The sequence below is a fragment of the Alligator mississippiensis genome, chromosome 1 (assembly GCF_030867095.1).
Source record: "Alligator mississippiensis isolate rAllMis1 chromosome 1, rAllMis1, whole genome shotgun sequence".
Lineage (NCBI taxonomy): Eukaryota > Metazoa > Chordata > Crocodylia > Alligatoridae > Alligator > Alligator mississippiensis.
Window position 1 is genome coordinate 225972199 of NC_081824.1, and position 20007 is coordinate 225992205.

General features: G+C 40.2%; 1 long non-coding RNA gene across 1 annotated transcript in view; it reads right to left on the bottom strand.

The window, feature by feature from the left end:
• LOC109286488 (uncharacterized) overlaps positions 1-17087 on the bottom strand; it is a 200863-nt gene extending 183776 nt beyond the window's left edge. The window contains exon 1 of the long non-coding RNA XR_009458911.1: positions 10049-17087. This is a non-coding gene — a long non-coding RNA (uncharacterized LOC109286488). The remainder of the gene's footprint in view (positions 1-10048) is intronic.
• Between the last annotated feature and the right edge of the window lie 2920 nt (positions 17088-20007).

The window sequence follows — 20007 nt, forward strand, 5'->3', positions numbered from 1 at the left end:
TTGGAAAACTTTTCAAGAGGTCTGTGCCATATGCATACCATGGGTGCATCCAGATGTGAATGGATGTTTGGTTCCCCGGGGACAAGTAGTGGCAGCACACTTGAGCCGCTGCTACTTGTCCCCAGGGAACATGTGTGCTTTGACACGCAGCAAGCTGCCCTCGGTGGGGTAGGGGAGGCTGGGGCCAGGACTGGGCTGGCCCCAGCAGCCTTGCCTGGGGTCCTGGGGGCCTCCCGGGGCTGCAGCCATGGCAATTCTGCCACGTGGAGTCTGACTGGCAGTGGAGTGCGGGTGCAGGCAGCCCAGCTGCACTTTTCAGCAGCACACACTGGCCGAGCATGCATTGCTCTGGGTTTTTTTCCACAGGTTTTTTTTGACCCCTGGCTAAATTTATATATACTAAATGGGTGGGAGGGGAGGTGGGCCTTACTCCCTGGGTGCAGACAGTTCTATTATTTATTAACTGTGTTAACTGACACTGGTCACAGGCCATTTATTACCATCACAAACAAGGGCTGGTAAATCCCCTATCCCAGCCACCAGATAGATATCATTTTGTTGTCACTTACATGTTTATAATACACATGTAAAGTATAAGACGTTAATAAGAAAAAGCCAACATGGATTTGTCAAGAGCAAGTCAACATGATTTCTTTCTAAGACAAGGGGATGAGGGAGAGCAATGGATGTGATTTCTTCAGCTGCAGCAAGGCTTTTGATATGGTCTCCCATACAACTTTCATAAATAAGAGCTTTCTAACTGCGATGCTGAACAAGCACTGGCATGGATTCCCTGGGAAATCTCCATCATTTCAAGTTTTTAAGAGCAAATTAGACAAACACATATCTGAGATGATTTTGACCGAGATGCTCCTGCCTCAGGTCAGGGGTTGGACTAGATGACCTCCTGAGGTTCCTGCCAGCATTATTTGTCTGCGATTCTATGACTGAGGATCACCTTCAGCCAGACCAAGCCACATGCGCCGCTCACACTCATATATATTGTATCTTGTAGCCTGCACCACAGCTTTCCACACTTTGCTTTCTACATCCTTGAAGAGAGCCCTTGTTTCTCCTTCTAGGCTTGTCCCTTTACAGGCAGCAAAAGCAGGAAGTGGAATGTACAAGGCCTGGAATCAAGGGCCAGAGACTTGTGGAATTGCTGTGATTAATTTTTTGTGGAAAAGGTCTGCACCGTGCACATAAGTTCCAGGCATGCTGCAGGGAGTACTAGGTGAGGAAAGAAGCTGAGGTTGACCTCAGAGCTGGAAACTCAGCAGAGCTGCAACAGTTAGACTGGACTGTTCATGGGCTCAAGGGCAGAGCAGAGATTAGATGATCAGTATATATGGACTTGAGGAGGACCTAAAGGTTGACCCTAGCTCACTGTAGACATAGCTTCAGAGATGAACGGGCCCTTGTTACTGAGGTTGGTTTTTAGTGTTTGGCCGTGTGTTTACTGAGTTTGGGCTGGGAAAGGAAGATGTACCTTTAAGTGATTAAGTTGTGGAAAGAGGAAATCTGCAGAGACCCTGTTCAGTTATGCAGTTGGAACTAGTTGCTGAAGAAAGAGCATCTCTAAAGAGAACACCTTGGGCACAGAATTATTCCTGAATGCTGAAACATGCATCTACCCAGGTTTGTGCCCCATTATGTGCAGGGCATGGCCAGATTTAAAAGGATATAGAGTTTAGGTTGCATTTGTATGCCTACCCAACATGTCCATACACCTCTGGGGGTGAACCCCCCACTAAGCTCATCTTGAATTTCCTTTTGAGGTAGATCCCTCAGACCTCTGATGAACAACTAACTGTCAATGAGCTCCTTCTTGTCTTGTTCATTAGATACATTTCATCACACTCTGCCTCTGCCCAGCCAATTTTTTTCAAATCAGGCCACTTCTTTTGCAACTATACATCGATTGAGGTGCCTGCCTTTAGGCCACCAAGTTTTAAGATTTCGGCTACAGGGTTTTTTTTTTTCCCCACTGCCTTTTGAGAGGGCTGGGGCCAGATTTTTTTCCCCATGTTTTTGAGCTGACTGTTGCCATCTGGTGGACAAAGAGTATGGTCAGACCTCAGGAAAATCTGCCAAAGAAATATTTGATGCTATCAAAACTGCAGCTCTCCTAGAAAGTTCAGAGGATGATTCTTATCTGTTATTGTTTTTGTTACACAGATGTATTTGTGGCACTTTGATTTTTCCTGAGCATTCAGCCATCATTCCTGTTAACTGATAAACTAATAGGCCAACGAATAATTCCACCTACTTGGCCCTTAGGTGGACACTAAAATGTAAAGGTCACTCTATAAAGATTGGTAATTTTGTTAAGAGTGTGTACATTAATGTTTGGCATTCTCTTTTTCTGCAAGTAAACCCCAGGCAAAAAGATAACAGATGCCTAATTTCAAAGACTCATAAAATAATCATTTGGCACGCAATGGCATGAGTTGTAACATAGTTTAGAGAAGCCTCCTTTGAAAGTGTCACACATGAAAAACTAAAGTAGAGACAGTTGTTTTATGGAAAGCAAGCCCATTTGAAGAAGATTTTTAGCCAGCTGTAAACTTCTGTGGAGCAAAAGGTCAAAATATATGCCTCCAAGGTTTTCTCCTGATAACCAGTGACTAACCCACTGTATTTTCTCTGAAAGGGTAGATAAGATGGGTAAAAAGGAAAGGCAATAGAATTATGTAGTTTAGGGATATATAATCGATATGACTACTACACACAAAAATAAGTTAGTTAATGCTGCTGTAAAGTCTAACACTCAAATGGAAATGCTAGGCTTAGCTTCCTGTGCAATAAGATGAAAGCACCAAAAAGCCCTGCTGACGCAAGTGAGGTATACAGATGCTAGGAAAGTCGGGTCAAACTGATGCCATTTCTTTCTGGGCATGCACTGCGCTTGGTGCAGGGGCATGTCGAGCTGAAAGTAAAGCGCTGGGTTTCCACCCCCACATCTTTAAGCACTCCTTAATTACAGGGTAGTATATTATTTTGTCCACAGGGCCCCTGCCTCATTCAGTGCATTGGAAGGATGCTGCTCACTTAGTGAGCAGCTGTCCAATACTTTCTTTAATCGTCATTATGCAATGTCTGCTCCCAGGCCTTTTTTCATTACTATGTTCCATTCAGACTCTGCTCTGAAGCCACAACTATTCAGTTCCTCACATACTTTGCTATGGTATTCATTACTATATTATTAGAGTGCTGAACAAACATTAATTTAGCTTTACACCAGCCCATGTTCAGTAAGATGGTATTCTCCACAGTTTGCAGATAGACAATTAAGGCGTAGAGAACTAAAGAGTAACAAATGTCCACTGATTCTGGATGTCCAGTGAGAGGTATACAACTTGTTTTTTCATAGTATGTAGTATTATACAAAACTTTAGTTTTGAGCATAGCTCTTCTGACTGCTTAGAACTTCCATAAATCTCAAACCCTACTGTCTCAAGTTGGGCATCCAACAGATGAGGACCACACAGTTGGCCTACAATCTCTTCAATGTTTCATTTAATTACCTTACATAGCATCATTTTGGCAGAGACAGGGAGAGAATCCATTTCCCCAAGGCAGCATTCAAACACCTTAACCATGAGCCCATCCCTCCTGCATTCCCCTGCCTCATTCACTACATACTTTCCAACTTCTGCAACAAATGGGGTAGGAATCCCTCAGGTTATGGCCTCTTGCACATGGGCAAAACATATTTTGCCTTAACTTTGACCCCAGAAATGACTTCTGTCCTTGGAAATTCACTCTGTGGCAGACATCCAACCTAGAAAATTTCAACCCAAAGCACTAAAGCTGCAAAGTAACAAGTATTGAGAATGGGGTCCTACAGCAAGATATGTTGGGCATTCCTAAAAGATACTTCTGTCAGTCCTGCTTAGAATATTCATCGTGCACACAGAACTATTCATGAAATGCCTATGTTGTTCAAAGGTTGGATCTGTCCTGTTTTACAACAAACTTCAGAGAATTTTCAGTTTTCAGATCCACCCATTTTAATTACACAAGACTTACTGATGGTCGCAAACTGCTGCATTCAATTGGTTTAAAACTGTTTCCACTATATTCATGTCGGTGTCATCAAAGAGTGATTCCATGCCAATCTGAATTTTTTTTTCATTTGCTTTTATGAGTTGTCAACCAACCTTTCTTTTCCCTTTTTTCCATTCAGCTGTGGTTATACAGTTTACCACATGCCTGCAGTGAGAAGTATGCTCTCATTTACATTCATGAAGTGGCATATATTATATTTGCATTGCAGGGCTATTATAATAAGCAAATAAAGTGCTTAACCATTTCATAAAATAAACCAAGAGTAAATAAATTAAACTGAAATAAAGATAATGTAAATAGTAGTACATATCCTTCATATTTAAACAGTTTTGTGTTCATCAGTATCTGTTCTACTAAATTAGATGCCTCATTTCTTAGAGAGTTATCCTGTTTAATTCACCTTATTAGATACTATAAATGGAATCCATTTTAGAGTCAGGGGCAAACAAATACCAACTACTGCTGATCTATTAGTAAACAGTGAACTTAGCAGCTTACGTGGATAGAAGCCAAGAAATACAGGAATTGCCTGTCTGAATCAGGCCCGAGGTCCTTTAAGCCTAGTTCCTATCACTTGACAGCATCCAGCGCCAGCTGTTTCACAGGAAGGTCACACATTTAGGCAATCCTGACATCCTTTTTATATATTTCTTGGGCTGAAGATGTTAAGAGTTGCTCCAGGAAATTTCAGGTGGCATTGCCCCAGTAAAGTTCAGTTGTGACACTCCATTTAGGTTGTAAGTGATAGAAAGAGTTTAATTGTAACTGTCCCATCCCCTTTTGGAATCTCCTGAAAAAATATTGATAGAATAGATGGAATGATAAATAATACCAACAGATACCAATGTTGCCATTAACCCTTAAATTCTATTTCTATCCTTAAATGTTACAAGACTCATGCTTGGTATGTTTAAATTAGTTAAAGCTGTTCAGAACAAGGATTGCATTTTCTACTGAAAGTTTCAACAAAGACAAGTAAAAAAACCCTTATTTTCACCTAAATTTCCAGTGGACATCTCTTTGGCTTGGTCAAAACTCTAACTTTATGGCCAAAAAGAAGTTCCAGTGGAAAATTTTATAAGACCATCCAGCCCCCTATTTCTATTTAGTATTTCTCTTAACTCTGTTATTCAATAAGGAGAGAGTTACCACTACATTCAAAGTTTAAATTAAAAGTGATAAGATAAATTAAAATAGCCTGTTTTTCACAGAAGGGATGAGCAGTAAAGAAATCGGGACCCTTTAAGCTACCTCAGTTTGGGCACCCAAATCTAGAGACAGTTAAAATTATTAGTTACAATTGAAAAAGTTGACCAAATTTCTTACTACACTGGAGGATTAATATGTTCATTGCAGGGGAAATAAATGTACATAATCAAACCTGAAAGCACAAGGGACTTGGCTGGCTTGGAGATCCCAGCAGGGGAATAGAAGGAATCAAGTTTTGAGATGAACGTGTTCAGGCTGATGAATCTTTCATCAAAACTCAGAGAAGCAGCTTTTGGCTGTTTGCTCAGACACACGTTGTTCCAAGGCTGAGGAGTTCAGTGGTTTCGTAACAAATTTCATTACAATTGCTCATGCAATAGGTCTTTGAGGCTGGAGCAAAAACTTTGCAAAGCTTTATTCAGTGCACGGGGACAAAACACACACATCACTGTTTTGGTTTTGTTTTCACTGTATTTCATCTGAATGAATCTAAAACACCACCAACAAAAAAACCAAATCCTGGTGTGAGCCAGCACCAGCTAGATTCTCAACAATTCAGAAATTAACATATCCCAGAGTGTCACTGAGGTTTGGGAGTTTGCTCTGGCTACCTGTAACCTTTCATTGTTCCCACCCCCCTCATTCTTTCTTGCTTTGCTATGTATGTTAATTTGGGGAAAATCATAGCCTTGGGCAACACACCTGACTGCTTCCCACCCCAAAATCATTTACCATTTAATGCACGGTTACATTCATTCTTCTGCCTTTATAGTTCCCTAATGAGCTTGAACTGCAATTAACGAAATGATTGTGTTCAATTTAGTGCCGTGCACCTGCAAATACCAAGATCTGAAGTAATATTTAAGGCACAAAAATGCAGTCTATTTTACCCCTATTTCCACACAAGTTTGATCCCCTGGTATGAGGCTGAATTTTAATGGCTGCATTTTGGTTTTTCAAATATGAATGGCCAAAGATATCCTGATGCCACTTGAACATTGGTGTAACACTTGAGAACAGGAATACAACCTATTCCTTTTACTTTTTTTCTATCACAGTCATTAGCCATTCTAGAGTTAATGAATTCTTGTTGTAGAGTAAGATAGAAGTTAGCATGATAGTCTTTTTTTTCCAGATGAAGCTCTTTTAAACCCCCTGTTAGAAATCATCTGTCTGAAGCTTAAGGGGGAAAATATCCACCAGAAATAATATATGAAGCAAAGTTTAGTTGCTGCCTAACACTGATTTTGGCTGCAGTGTTCTAATGAATTAACTTGACTCTTTAATCTGCATAATACAGCTGACTTCCTGTCTATATATTTGGTGGCTGCAAAAATATCTTAAGTTTGTGCTTTCTATCTTTTTGTAATAATTAACTGTAGAGCAAAACAACAATAACTTAAACTATAGCAATAAGAACACAAGGGCTCATGCTATCCCAATCTATCATTCTTCCTTAATTCCTTTTCAATATGAAATATGTCCATTTACTGACTGGAATCGTCTCTTAAAGAGCATAACTCTTGGACATGGGAGAACAGCCCCACTGTGAGTTTATAGGCAGGGCTACTACATTTTTGTAAGTACAGTTAGAACTTTTATTTCATAAATGCAGTAATCACATGATTCACTTCGCAGACTACCCAGACTAGAACTGCTGCTACCATTGCAATGCCTGTGGAGGACATGCAGCTATCCCAGGCTCCATGGAAGAAGAAAAGCTTCTTCTCTCAAAAGGGCGATTTGCCTGACTGAAGGTCTCACCTAAAGCTGATTTTTGGACTGGGATGAGGTACACAGACCCATCAGGAGCTGGTTAGGAAAAAGTTAAATTATCTTTCTGAGTGATGGAAAGACACAAACAATGCCACTTTCACCAGTAATTGTTAGGATAGTGGGCTGGGTTACATATGGATGAAGTAACAATCCCCCCCCATTGCACATTGGGCCTCATGAAAAACTTATGGACATCATTGGGAATCACCACATAGATTCCAAAGCCAGCTGCCCAAAGCTACCTTTTTAAGTGATAAGCCTAGAAGCAGACAGCCCTTTGAAAGTCAAGGCAAGTTCTAAGTTTGACTCCTTCAACTGCAATGAAAGCACTAGGGTAACTGAAGGGGGAACTACTAGTACCATTGCAATGCCTGTGGAGGAACTGCAACTAGCCTGGATAGCTTTTTCACTCAAGAGGGTGATTTGCCTATCTGATGAAAAACTGAGCTGTGAGTTTAAACAGGAGACTGTGGAAGTAGCTTGTGAGGAGTGATCACCCAAAAACCTAACTACGTCAGTCAGTTGGACTGACTTCATCTGGCTTGTCCAAGCAGGTAGTCACTGTGACTGCCCAATCCTGAGCCTTTCATAAGTAGGCAGCTTTGCCTCATCCACCTGCTGGCAATTGGAAACAATGTTCAGTGCTTCTGCCAGTCATCAAGCAATCAGGACAACCTGGATATCTGCCAGTTGTCCACCTTCCTCCTGTGTACCTGAAGTTGTCATCATCTCCTTCCAAACCACCTGCATTGGTTCTGAGCACCGCATAATTTGTATAGTATTTATCTGCAAAACAGTTTGGCAGGGAAGGAAATGCTATTTGACCCAATTTTACATGGCGAAACACAGGGCACCAAGGGCCAGATTTTTAAAGCACTTAAGCACCTAATGTTGTATTTATGCTTCATGGGATCCACATTTCTAGATGCCTGAATGCCTTTAAAAGTCTGCCCCCCAGTGACCCAAGGCCATGCGGAAAGCCCACAGCCAAGAAGAGAATTAAACCCAGGGTTCCCACATTAGCCTGCCAACCAATTAATTCTCTTTTAGTACTTACTTAAATGAAGTAAAGCAAGTGAGCTATGGAAGAGCTGTCTCCCTGTGTAAACCTGAACCATCCTGATTGACACCTCCATCACAGAGCTTGCCTGCCAGCCAGGGAAAGGATGGGCATTATTAGTCTGATGAACCCTCCATTCTCTGAACCTACACGTAATATCTCCCCCTTTGCCACTGACTCCCAAGTACTATGTTTGCTCTGGGAACTGTGTCCCCCTTGCATACATATATGGCTGCCAGCTCAAGCAATCAGTAGTAACAAACAGGCACATTTTGCATTTAATATCAAGCCCTGGAAGAGGGGGTGGGTGGTCATTCATCCTTCCTCCCTTTCTACCTCCCACCCCCAGCAATACAACCATGCAGCAGTGATTACTCTAGCCTGAAGCCATGCAATATAGGGACTAGACATGGGGGAAATGGTGGACTCTCTGCCCCCACCCACCACACACCCACCCACCCACATATTCAAGTAGCTGATTATGATAACCAATTAGAAGCTGCAGATTGCTCATCAACCCTAAAAATTGCATCTCTTCAATTCATGGCCCAATTGACCCAAATAAATTAACTGGCCCACTGTTGCTAAGATTAGTTCAGCAATGTTGGGGATTATTTTGTAAAGTGTTCCACAAACAACACTGTGAAGTTTTTCATCACATACCTCATGATATTTAGTGGGAAGCTTTTTTTCAAGCTCCATCTCAAAGTCATGTGATTGTTAGAATTTCAACTTGCATGTTTTAAAGTATGTTTCTAGACTTCCTGGCTGCAAAGAAAAGTTTGAAATGTGATCTTTATAGGTCTAAAAACCAAAAATAGAGTAAAAAGAATCCAATTTATCTTTTTGTTTCAGAACTTGGCAGTTTTAGGCCATCTCATGTCATAATATCTTTGCAGGGGTCAGGATCATGAATTTTGAACGTGTGGGGTTAGTAATAAGGCTAATGCAGATAAAACCCTAAAGTTCTGCAAATCTTGCTAGCTGCAGTGAATGGGGTTTTCAATAAACTTTTTCTACACTTCAGGTTTGGGTAAATTCACAGTCCCTCTTCTCATTTAGAGTGTTGGTGGTGTTAGGGTTGAAGCCATGCAAAGGTGCCAAGTTTCACACTGTTTTTCACATGAAACCATAAATCCCTTCCCAGAACCCTAGGGACATAGTGGGGAGGCGTTCCGAAGGTTCATGAACTTAGCTAAACTTACACAGGTATTAGTGCTTGTAACAAGATGGGAAATGAGGCAGGACAGTTTGTGATTCTGTTACAAACATTTTTCACAGGCCTGGACCCCACTGAAAGTAGTCAGAGTATGTAAAGTTAAGCATAAGTTTTTGCAGGTTTGGGACTCAGACACAAATTTATCACCATTTTTGTACAACCACTTTTACTTGTTTTTATTTTCCCCCTGTAAAGGACAGATAAATACATTAATAAACCTCTTATGGAAAATTAAGAGGTCAATGTTATTTAGTGGATATCCCTGGAAACAAGAGAAAAAAAAATCATAAATATTATTTGAGTGCAAGTGTTTAGACATACAAGTCTCTTTTTTTTAAGATGCCCTTTATTTTTAAATCATATATTTGCCAGACAGAGGCAAAACAACCAAGTTTAGCAGGGTGAAAATGTATGCAAATATATTTTTAACCAGTTAATAGAAATTCTTCCAAAATATTTTTTGGAACACTTCTACATATACACAGTGTAGAGGAACTGTGTTTCAATAACTGACTTACCTTTTTAGAAAAAAAGTTTAACCTAGCAAAGTACTGTGTTATAAAATAATAGTCACCCTCCTGACTTCATTTCAAAATTCAGTTGTTACACATAGCACATATACTGGGCAGAAAACATCTAGAAAGAAAAGATAAATGAACTGATCATAAGACAACTTAAGAGGCAAAATGTAATATCAGTGACGTTCGACATACCGGGGCTTCCCATGCAAAATTCCAAATATGGGATGGAGATTCAAGGATCTGCTCTGTGGTCACCACTCTGTAAATAAATGTGTTAACAAATTAGTAAAGCACCTCATTCGCAGCTAGCTTGAAAACCTACAAGTATATTTTAAGAGGCAGTTGCAATATTTGTGTTCATGTTAAACAGTAAATCAATCCCACAAAGAAGGATGTTAGTATCTGCTCCTTTTGGTTTACAAATGAATTGTGCAATAGGCCAATACTCACTGGGGTGGAAACAGGCCTGATTTTGTTCTCAAGGTAGTCATCCACGCAGTGAAACTTCATTAGAGAAGGGACAGTCTCCTTACTAACTGTTTCTACAGTAAAGCTCTGGTTGGGTTTTCTAGGTGCTACTGGCCACTTTTACACAAGACACTGACTGCACAGTAGCTCATTACTACTGTACAGTAGCATTGCATGGCACAAAGCATGACATGACACTACTAAACAGTAGTAATGAGCTACTGCGCAGTCAGTGTCACCAAAAAGCCATACGGGGAGACTATTGCACAGTAACAATGGTTAAATGACTGCGCAGTAGCAACTGTGCAGTCAGCACCTCATATAGACATGTCCACTGTCATATAAATAATTATGATAATAACCAGGATCAGATCTATTAAGAAGAGGTAATACAAACAACACAAGCATGAATAATGCCCTTTATAGGGCTTTTTATCCACAGACTTCAAAGGCCTTTATACTGGAGGCAATTAGCATTATCTTCACTTTATAGAGACACTGAGGCACAGAGAGATGAAGCAGTTTGACCAAGATTATCTTAAATGCCAGTGGCAGAGCCAGAAAGAGAATTCAGGTCCCCTCTTTCCCAATCCACTGCTGTTTCCAGCAGGACAAGCGATCTTCAAAACATTTTTTGACCAAAGTCCTATTAGAAACAACAAACATGTATGGAACCTGACAGAAATCTATTCAACCCTGAATGATAAGCTTATACCAAAATATAACATGTAAAAATGGTTATCAATAACACCTGGCTGCCATGTACAGAACCAGCATGGCTCAGAACAACAAGAAAAAAAAAAAATCATATTTTTTGAGAATTTTTTGTTTTTAATTGTGTGTGTATGTGTATGTGGGTAAGACCACTTACTAATGGAATGTTAAGATTGTGAATTAAACCCACAAAAGTCAGAGAACTCAGGAATTAAGGCTCCCTTGGCTCTTTTAACCCTTCCTCTTGCCAGCCTGCATTATAGCCTTTCATTACATGATCACATAACATGAGGCAGCAGGACGTACTGTAGTTTAGATGATGTTGAAGGGGGTGTATGGCTTGTTAGGAAGCAAGGCTAAATAAATTGACACGTTAATAACTAGTCATTTCATCTTGTAAAAGTTTAATGTTCACTATAAAAAATGGCAGGACATTGTTATGTAACTAAATGAAATATATATGAAATGAGCCATTCCCCCCATAAATATTTTGTTTACAGTTCATTTGCAGGGGGGGAGTTATCTCCCTGTGGGCCCAATTTTGTACGCTAAGGTTTTGTTCTTCTGTGTAAACAAATTCTCACTGAAAAAAAGGCCTGACCTTATTTTGCAGCCCATATCTAAATCATGGCTATATACATGGGCTCTTTGCCTGCAAGGCCAAATAACTTCTGCACTCACCAAATTCAGTGTAAACTGAGTGTCTACTGTGCTTTTGTAGACAACAGTAGTAACTGTCATAACCACAGTTATTAATGAGCATATTGTCTTAATGTGAGGTAGGTATTATTCTCCCAATTTTATAGATGGGGAACTGAGGCACAGAGAGATTAAAGCTGAGAGTTTCAAAGCTTCCCACTTAATTATAATGACTGGGAATGGGGCACTCACATTGTTTCTTGGCCTTTGATGTCTCAGCCTAATTACCTTGCCCAAAGTCACACAAAGAGCCTGTGGCTGACCCACAACTTGAACCCAGGTTCCCAAAGTGCCAGTGCAGTGCTTTAATCACAAACACATCCTTTCTTTCCAGCTTAATACTAACCAGAACTGCTCATCCAAACTGGTAACCAAGGGCTGGCAGCTGTTATACTGCCTCCTAGTAGAACTGGGCAAGTACATGGTGCTCTACAAGAACATTTGAAACAAGAATTAAAAGCATTGTGCATAGGCTATCTTTTTCCAGGCTGGCCTTCCCTATCCTTATATACAATTATGGCACATTTTATATCGTTATTTCAGAAAACTCCAAAGCTAGGCTGCTATATGGAGCTGGAACAAATCTCATCAGCTGTTCCTCAGGTCAATGTATCAGCTTTGAGAAAGAGAAACAGCGTTTCAGAGGCAAGAATTTCAACCGTAACTAGTGAATATGCATGTCTTAAGAGTGGTGGTGAGGGATGTATCCCTGAAACAACTTTCCACCTCAATTCCAGGCTTGGAGCCTGCAGCAGCGGGGCGAGTAGGCAGGTCATGTTTTTAAGCAGCAGTACTGAGTAGTATACAACCAACGTAACCATGTCTTAAGGGCTTCTAAATGATTATTTTCTCTGGACCCACAGGCTTCTGTGATTCAGCCCACCTTACCATCTTGTACTAGCTTGAATGACCCTGCTTCAGCATCTTAAAGACGGAGCACTTTCCAGATGAGATTCAGGTACCAGAGACCCACACAAGTGGTCACCCATCTCTAGGGAATGTCCTGTGTCTTCATAAATATCAGTTATATTCAGTTGCTTACCTTCAGCAAGTGGTATCAATGAAATGTTCTAAGTAAAAAAGCAGCTCAGAAGAATCCTTCTCAGTTGCATAAACACTAGCCAACAATTTAGGAGGCAGGGGGGAAACAAGAGAGACTACTTATCAAGCAAATCAGTGAGCTGTGAGAAAAAGAGCTGAAGAAGCCAGGAAGAAGCCTGCATTAGAGAAAGCAGGATGTATGAGAGATGAGGGATCTAAAAAAAGGACAAAACAGCTTAAAGAAACTGAGGCAACGCCTACCTAGTAAACTTACTGTACTCAACATCATCACCCTTAAGCATACAGCACTGCTCTATACAGCCTCCATCCTAAAATACTGTAGCAGCAGTGTAGCCACATCTCTGCAGCACTGCAGATGGGCTAATTGGCCTTTCCCTTAAGCAGGGCTAATCAGCTGACCCAAAGCATCACATAGTCATAGCTAATGCAGTTTCCAGTTTAGGAGGTTGACTATGCAGAGCAGTGCAATGTGCTTGAAGGTAAAGCTGTCAAGCCTTTTAGCTGACAATGTAGATGTGGTCAGCAAGCAGTGGGCAAGAAGACTGCAGAGTAGATATTCAGGAAAAATGGTATATCAGGCCACTGGTCAACAAGCCTAGCAAGGAAGAAGGGGAATGATGTTGGCAGCCTGTCCTTGCTGGGACCAAGGCCCAACTACTGAGATAAGACTGCAGTATAGGAAAAAAAGTTGTCATTCAGTCTGAAAATACTAGGCTGAATAACAAGGAAAAGTGAGTGAGGCTGGGACCCTGCACCCTGCCCAGCTCTGGTGTGGTTCTGTTGCAGGTGATGGAGCAGGGCATCAGAACACAGGACTGACCCAACTTTTTTCCCCCAAGAAGACAGTTCTCTTCAGCAGACTTGCACAGACACCAGTCAGCAATAACATAAAATTAAAAAAAATCAAATCGGATACAACTACACAGACCAGAGTTTTTTGCTCAATTAGTTGAATCTTTTCTGAATTCAAAGTCCAGCGATTTCTCTTTAGCATTCAATAGTGAAATTTTGGTCCAAATCCACAGCTGGTGTTATTGGTGTAGCTCCTTTGACTTCAGCAGAGCTAGGCTGATTTATACCAGGTAGGAATTGACTGGAAGTCTTAATTTCTCTAAGTTCATCTGACTTTCTTCTTGCTAGCATAAATTCAGAAAGCATAGAAATATAGGACTGGATGGACCTCTTGGGCTAGAATTCAGTCCCTATATTCACAGGCAATCATTAACTAAGGAAACCCCCAAAATCACCATCCTTGTCAATGGAAAAAATGAACTTCTAAAGGCATTTTGCACGTACTAATGATGGTATTTGTGTAGATAATATTTTGCTCTCTCAGGTACTTATATGGCCTATGTTTTCAGGAGTCTACCCAAGCAACCTGACACTCATTTATCTATTGTTCCTAATGCATAGACATTTAGGTGGAAGAGTTATTTAAAAAACAAATTCACAAAGAGAGTGACTTCTCCCTGTCACACTGAAGTTAGAGCAAGAACATACCCTATGTCCCAGGGTAGTGCCCTAACTAGATTGTAATGTTCTTCTTACACAACATTTGAAAAGAAAACATTTCATGTCAAAGGACTGACCCTAACAAGCCTGAGTAAACTTGGCTTGACTCATCTGCTGGTTCCATCTACACTATTATCTCTTGTAAATATGTTTACCTTTTAGAGCACTATCTTTTGTAACAAGGCCCACCTCAAGCTACAGCTGCCAGTTTTATTATAAGACTTGAGGATGAAAACAAAAAGCTCACCTTCACTGCTGCTCCCAGTGACACAGTGACCTTAGCAACTACTGCTGCAGCAGATGACCATGACATGTGGTTTGCTCTTCTGTACCATGTCCCCCATACCATTAGGTATGTTTTAATCTTCATTTGACTTTTCTAGTACCTCTGCTGGATCATGAAAGTTACACACAGGAACAGGGTTATAGATACCCAGTTCACTATTGGCATCTGCAAATAAATTTGATTTCAGCATAACCTTCATTTTATGTGCACCCTCATCTTACATGTTGCTTGTGTCTGGAACTGAAGAGTCGGAAAACTAAACGTTACAACAGCCATTTTTCATGATTTGTGTTTTAACTTTAGGCCTACAGGATTCATTGATGCAAATACCCAACTTCAGCCTCTTCCTGGAAGGTTTTGCAGTTGTTATCCAACCACAAATTCTATCCCAACATGGGAAAACCCAAATGTGAAACAACTATATGACAAAGATCCAGCAGGAAAGAAATCACACAAGTTATTCATAGAGCAACAGTGGGATTTGTTCCTTTAGTGATAATAAGTCTGGCTTATCCCTTGGGGGGGTGTTTATTGTTTATTTCTGCTGTAAATAATTTTTAATTCTTTAAAGGGAAGGGACACCACATATGGGTGCAACCCAAATGATTATGCCCCAAGAAAGAAGATCCTGCCTTGAGCAAGGGGTTAGAATAAATTATCTTGTGGATCCCCAGCTGTATTTTCCTAATCTTGGGACAAAAATAAATAACGCACTTTATTTTGATGGTATCAGAGTATTGGCTGACCCTTTAAAGGAGCTCAGATCATCTTCATGTGATCTTTTTACATCCAGCTATCAATGATGGGACTTGGGCTAGTGCTTTGGTTAAGTAATCACCATCACCAGAGGGCAGTCCAAGGATAGGCTGCCTATCAGAGGAAATGTGCTCTTTCAAAGGGAGACAGACCTGAAGCTGGGAAAGATATGAAAAACTGCTCTTCAAAGAGGCCCAGAGTATAGCATGAGTCTAACAGAACTCCTTTGCTCATGAAATGGGAAGCAATGGAGCTAACAGACTGCCAGAGCCTAAAACCCTGATACAAGGGTAACTAGGAAACCTTGAAAAAAGGGCTTGAATACTGGAGGTCCAAAGGTGAGAACCTAGGAGGCAGCCCTCCAACCCAGCTAGATAGAAGACCCAGCTGGAAATAGCACCTGTGCAATTAGGTAGTAAAGCCTAGAAGAAAGATATTTTGGGAAGGTCAAAGGGGCACCTGCTTTGTCTGTTATTGGACTATTTCTATTTTAAAACGTAAACCCTTTCCTGTAAATTCTACTGCTATCAAGGATTTATTACATCCTGGCTGTTGAATGGACTTCCTGGATTACAACAGATTTCTGTAGAGGGGTTTTTTTTCTGACAAGCAACTGCCTCTCACACAATTATAGACACTTGTCTAACTATTTGTTTTTGATTTGGTTGTGAGGAAAATACCCCACTTGAAAAAGAGAATGCTCCATGAGCACTCCAAAATTAGTTTCTTATGACTATGTGCCACTAGCCAAGTAGCTACTGCATTGAACAGGCATCAGTAACTTATTAGCCCTGCTGTTGAAGTTATTTTTATCATGTTCAACCCCCCAAGGATGCACTGGAGTTATATTTTTCAAAGCTGGAAATCTTCATTTCTATAAACTCTGAGAAGTGACTCACTCTAACCAACAAAACTTCGCTAACATGTGCAATGAATAACCAGAAGATAGCTGAGAAAACAAACCAGGAAAAATAAATTAATTTCTTTTTACTGCTCTTTAAAAAAATAAATAAATACTAGCAGAACCTACCACATGCGCTGTTGCCTATCCAAATCATTCAAAAAACCATGATAGACTTAAAAATAATCATAGGATATTTTTTATAAGCATTGGGTTCTTTTTATTTATTCTATGATTTCCTGGACTCCAAGTTGCATTCTAAGATGTTTTCAAGATTTTCTTCCCTGCAATAAGACTGCTAGACATGTCATTTTTTAAATAAAAGTTGAGATTCTCATGTAATCACTTGACTTCAGGTGCTGTGGCTTTAAGACAAACAACAAATACTATGAGGGGTGTGATAACACATTCTAAGAGCTCTAATACTTCGTATATTGAGTACAATACCAAAGGACCTTCAAGGTACTTGACTTATGTGATCTGTGTCATGAACAATGGGAAATAGGAACAGTAGCAATAAAGACAGCAATACTGTATTATACTATAAGATATGATACTATACAACCAGTTAAAGCCTTTTGTTCCTTCTTATGCCTTATTCTAGTTTCCGTTGAAGCTCATTTATGCTGAGTCTCCTTTACACAATCCTGGCAGCATAAATTAGAATGTGGGCAAACATCAATTGTTTGTGGCATCAAAACCACTTGCTGTGAATATCAGGATGCCAGACTGAGGATTGCAATTACTCAGGAAGAAGGGCAAACACAGAGGAGTTCTTAAATCAAAGTTCTACTTTCCAGCAATGGGTTTTCAGGCCAAAGGGGGGGGGGGGGGGGGGGGGGGGGGAACTGCAAGCAGAAAAATTAAATCAGGAAGACTGTCCTTAAATAGAATGTTTTGGGGTTTTTTTTAAGTTTGCCAGAGGTTCTAATGTTTGTACAAAAGAATACATTACCCCAGTTCATTTCCTAATTCCTAAAAAGTCAATAACTCTCTTGGTCTACTAAGTCCCATATGAAGTTATTGATAAGTCATGAGAAAAATGCAAAAGTCAAGATTATAATGAAATGAATCATTGTTTCTGGCTGTAAAGCAGAGGCATTTTGCTCAGCATGCATGCCTAGTGCAACCCTAGTCAATGATCCCCTCCCCCTACCATCGGCCTTGCAATTAAGCCTCAATATGTCTATGTGTATATTATTGATGTGGAAACTGCTATTTTAATCATGTCACAGACATTCTATACTTCTGAAGTCGGTGGTTACAGAATCATTATTCTATAGAACACTTGCCCATTGCTGAGGCACGCAGAATGCCATAAAAATGTTTTTGTACGTGTTCCAAGCTACTGGAGTTATGTCAATAGTTATGTTAAAATATATATGGACTTCCTCTGGCTTCCGAAGCTTTATTTTAATATAAAGAGTGATATCCTCCACAGGTAAAGTCCATAGAGCTATACTGATTTCCAGGTGCTGAAGATCTGTTCTAGTAATTCAAAATTCAGATCTGTGTTGTTTCCAGGAGAGAGAGAAAAGAGGAGAGAGAAAAGAGAGGAGAGAAAGTGTGCACGTGCATGCACGCTGTTCCTATGTTTTTATTTAAGTGCTGCTGAAATTGAAAGCTTTCAGGATTAATGACACAGTATGCTGAAGTTTAAGAGATAAATACATTTCAACTCTCCCTGCCTTGCAACCACGCTACAGTACAATATTCATAGTTTTCTTGGTGATTGCCTAGAAATCCCTTCTTAATTTAATCTCTAATGGGATTAACAGCCTCATTACATTGTAAATCTGTGACTGTCACAGTCCAGCTGTTGTGGGAAACTGAACTTTTAGAATATTTCACTGCTGTGTTCTTTCTAACTGAAGTAGTTTTATACTCCTTTAAGTTTTTCCAACTTCAATTTCCCTTCATGTCTCCTTCCCCAAAAAAAGTGGAGCATACCCTCCGAAGGGCCAGATCCCCATCTGGTGTAAACTAGCATAGTTTCATGAAGACTATGCCAGTTAACACCCATTGAGAGTCTGACCCAATAATTTTCAGCTACATCTCATCTAAATTCTGTTCAGACAGCCAAGAAGATAGCAGACTAATCTATGGAGTACAGAGCCAAAAACAAACAAACAAACAAAAAAATACAGACCCATGCTACCCTTCCAAGAAGGTTGGGGATGAAGCTGACTTAAGCACATTTTCTGTCTCTGGAGAGGACCAACAGTTCACACACACTTCAATCTGTTTAAGGGTAATATAAATCCAGACAAGTATTGCAACCAAGGACATCCACAGCAGTATGCAAGTATAGATGCAGATTATCTTTGGCCCTCGGACTTCTGGCAAATTATAAATATGGCCCTAGGTCTTGTAAAGTCTCTCTCCCCCCTACTGAAGCATATACAATGGGTGCAGTCTTACAGGTCTGCAAGGAAGACAAGACTGAACAAGTCAGTGAAGAGCTTGCCTCAGTAGAGACTACAGAATCAGGACATAAGCTATCTGCCCAACAACACTGTGGGATCTAAATGACAACTGTATAAAATTTACAGACTGCATGTTGCTAGATAGCAGACAGCACTATTTCACTTGATTCTGATCCAGAGGAAAAAAAAAAAAAAAAAATCTACTTTGTAAACCACCCTAACTTGGTGCAGAAAAGGCAGAGACGGGGTACAGGTAACAGTGGGTTAAGAGTGCAAGGAGAAGAGAAAGTCATTATTTTCCCCATCAGTTTTGCCTTCAGAAAGTCAAGCTTGGCAGCCATATCAGATCCAATCATTCCTAATACACCTGTGAAACTTTCTAGGGAAAAAAGACACTTTTGAGTATGGCAGGGTGCAATTAATGTTCTTATCCTAAATTAGGTATTTCTGTAAAAATAAGAGTAGTCATATTGAAAAAGAAAAAAAAAAAAAAACAAACAAACCAGGCAGTTCTTTCTGACACTGTTCTTACAACAACATGTGAACCCAGGTGTCCCCTGTCTTTCTGAATTTAGTCTCTTTTCCTTCCCCATGTAACTAAAAACATACAGAGTGGTTTGTGCCTGTAACAACCATTTATTACTTTTTAAAAAAATACATCTTAATGCCTTTGGCTTTTATCATTCTCCTGAGCAGCCTAAGTTGATTGGGAACAAGACTTGTGGTTCTCATGTACTCGTTTTGTAAGAACACAACAAATCAAGGTCTCATAGCAGCAGTCTGCCTTGCCAAAAGGAGAAAAAGGAGGTAGCCTTTGTGTGTGTGTGAGAGAGAGACATTCCATATATATAATTAGATAAAATAATACTTCAGGCAAGATATGGCATCTTTAAAAGTGCCTTTTCAGTCTTGAATTTTTCTCTGCTTGTTACTACAGAAACCAAAATCTAAGACAGACTCCACCCAAAACAGAGAAAAACAATATAGACAGAGTAGGCTTTTTTCTTTTCTTTACCTCCCCCCACCCCACACCACATGCTTTTTGAAAGGGTGGGTTGGGTATTAAAGAAAAAAGTATTCTACCATGCAAAGGATAGGAGTACTTTGTATGTAGTTGAAACAGTAAGGCTCTGATTACTGACAGCAGAGAGGAAAGCAGTGCATGAGTAATGAGCAATGAGAAATGCGTAATGTGGGATGAGAATATAATTTCCACACATCGGCTAAAGAAAGGTTTACACTCTTAAACCATAAAAACAAACCATTAAGCCAGACCTGCACTGTCAGGAAGTATAAAACAGTTCTTGAAACTCTGCAGTTCCTATAC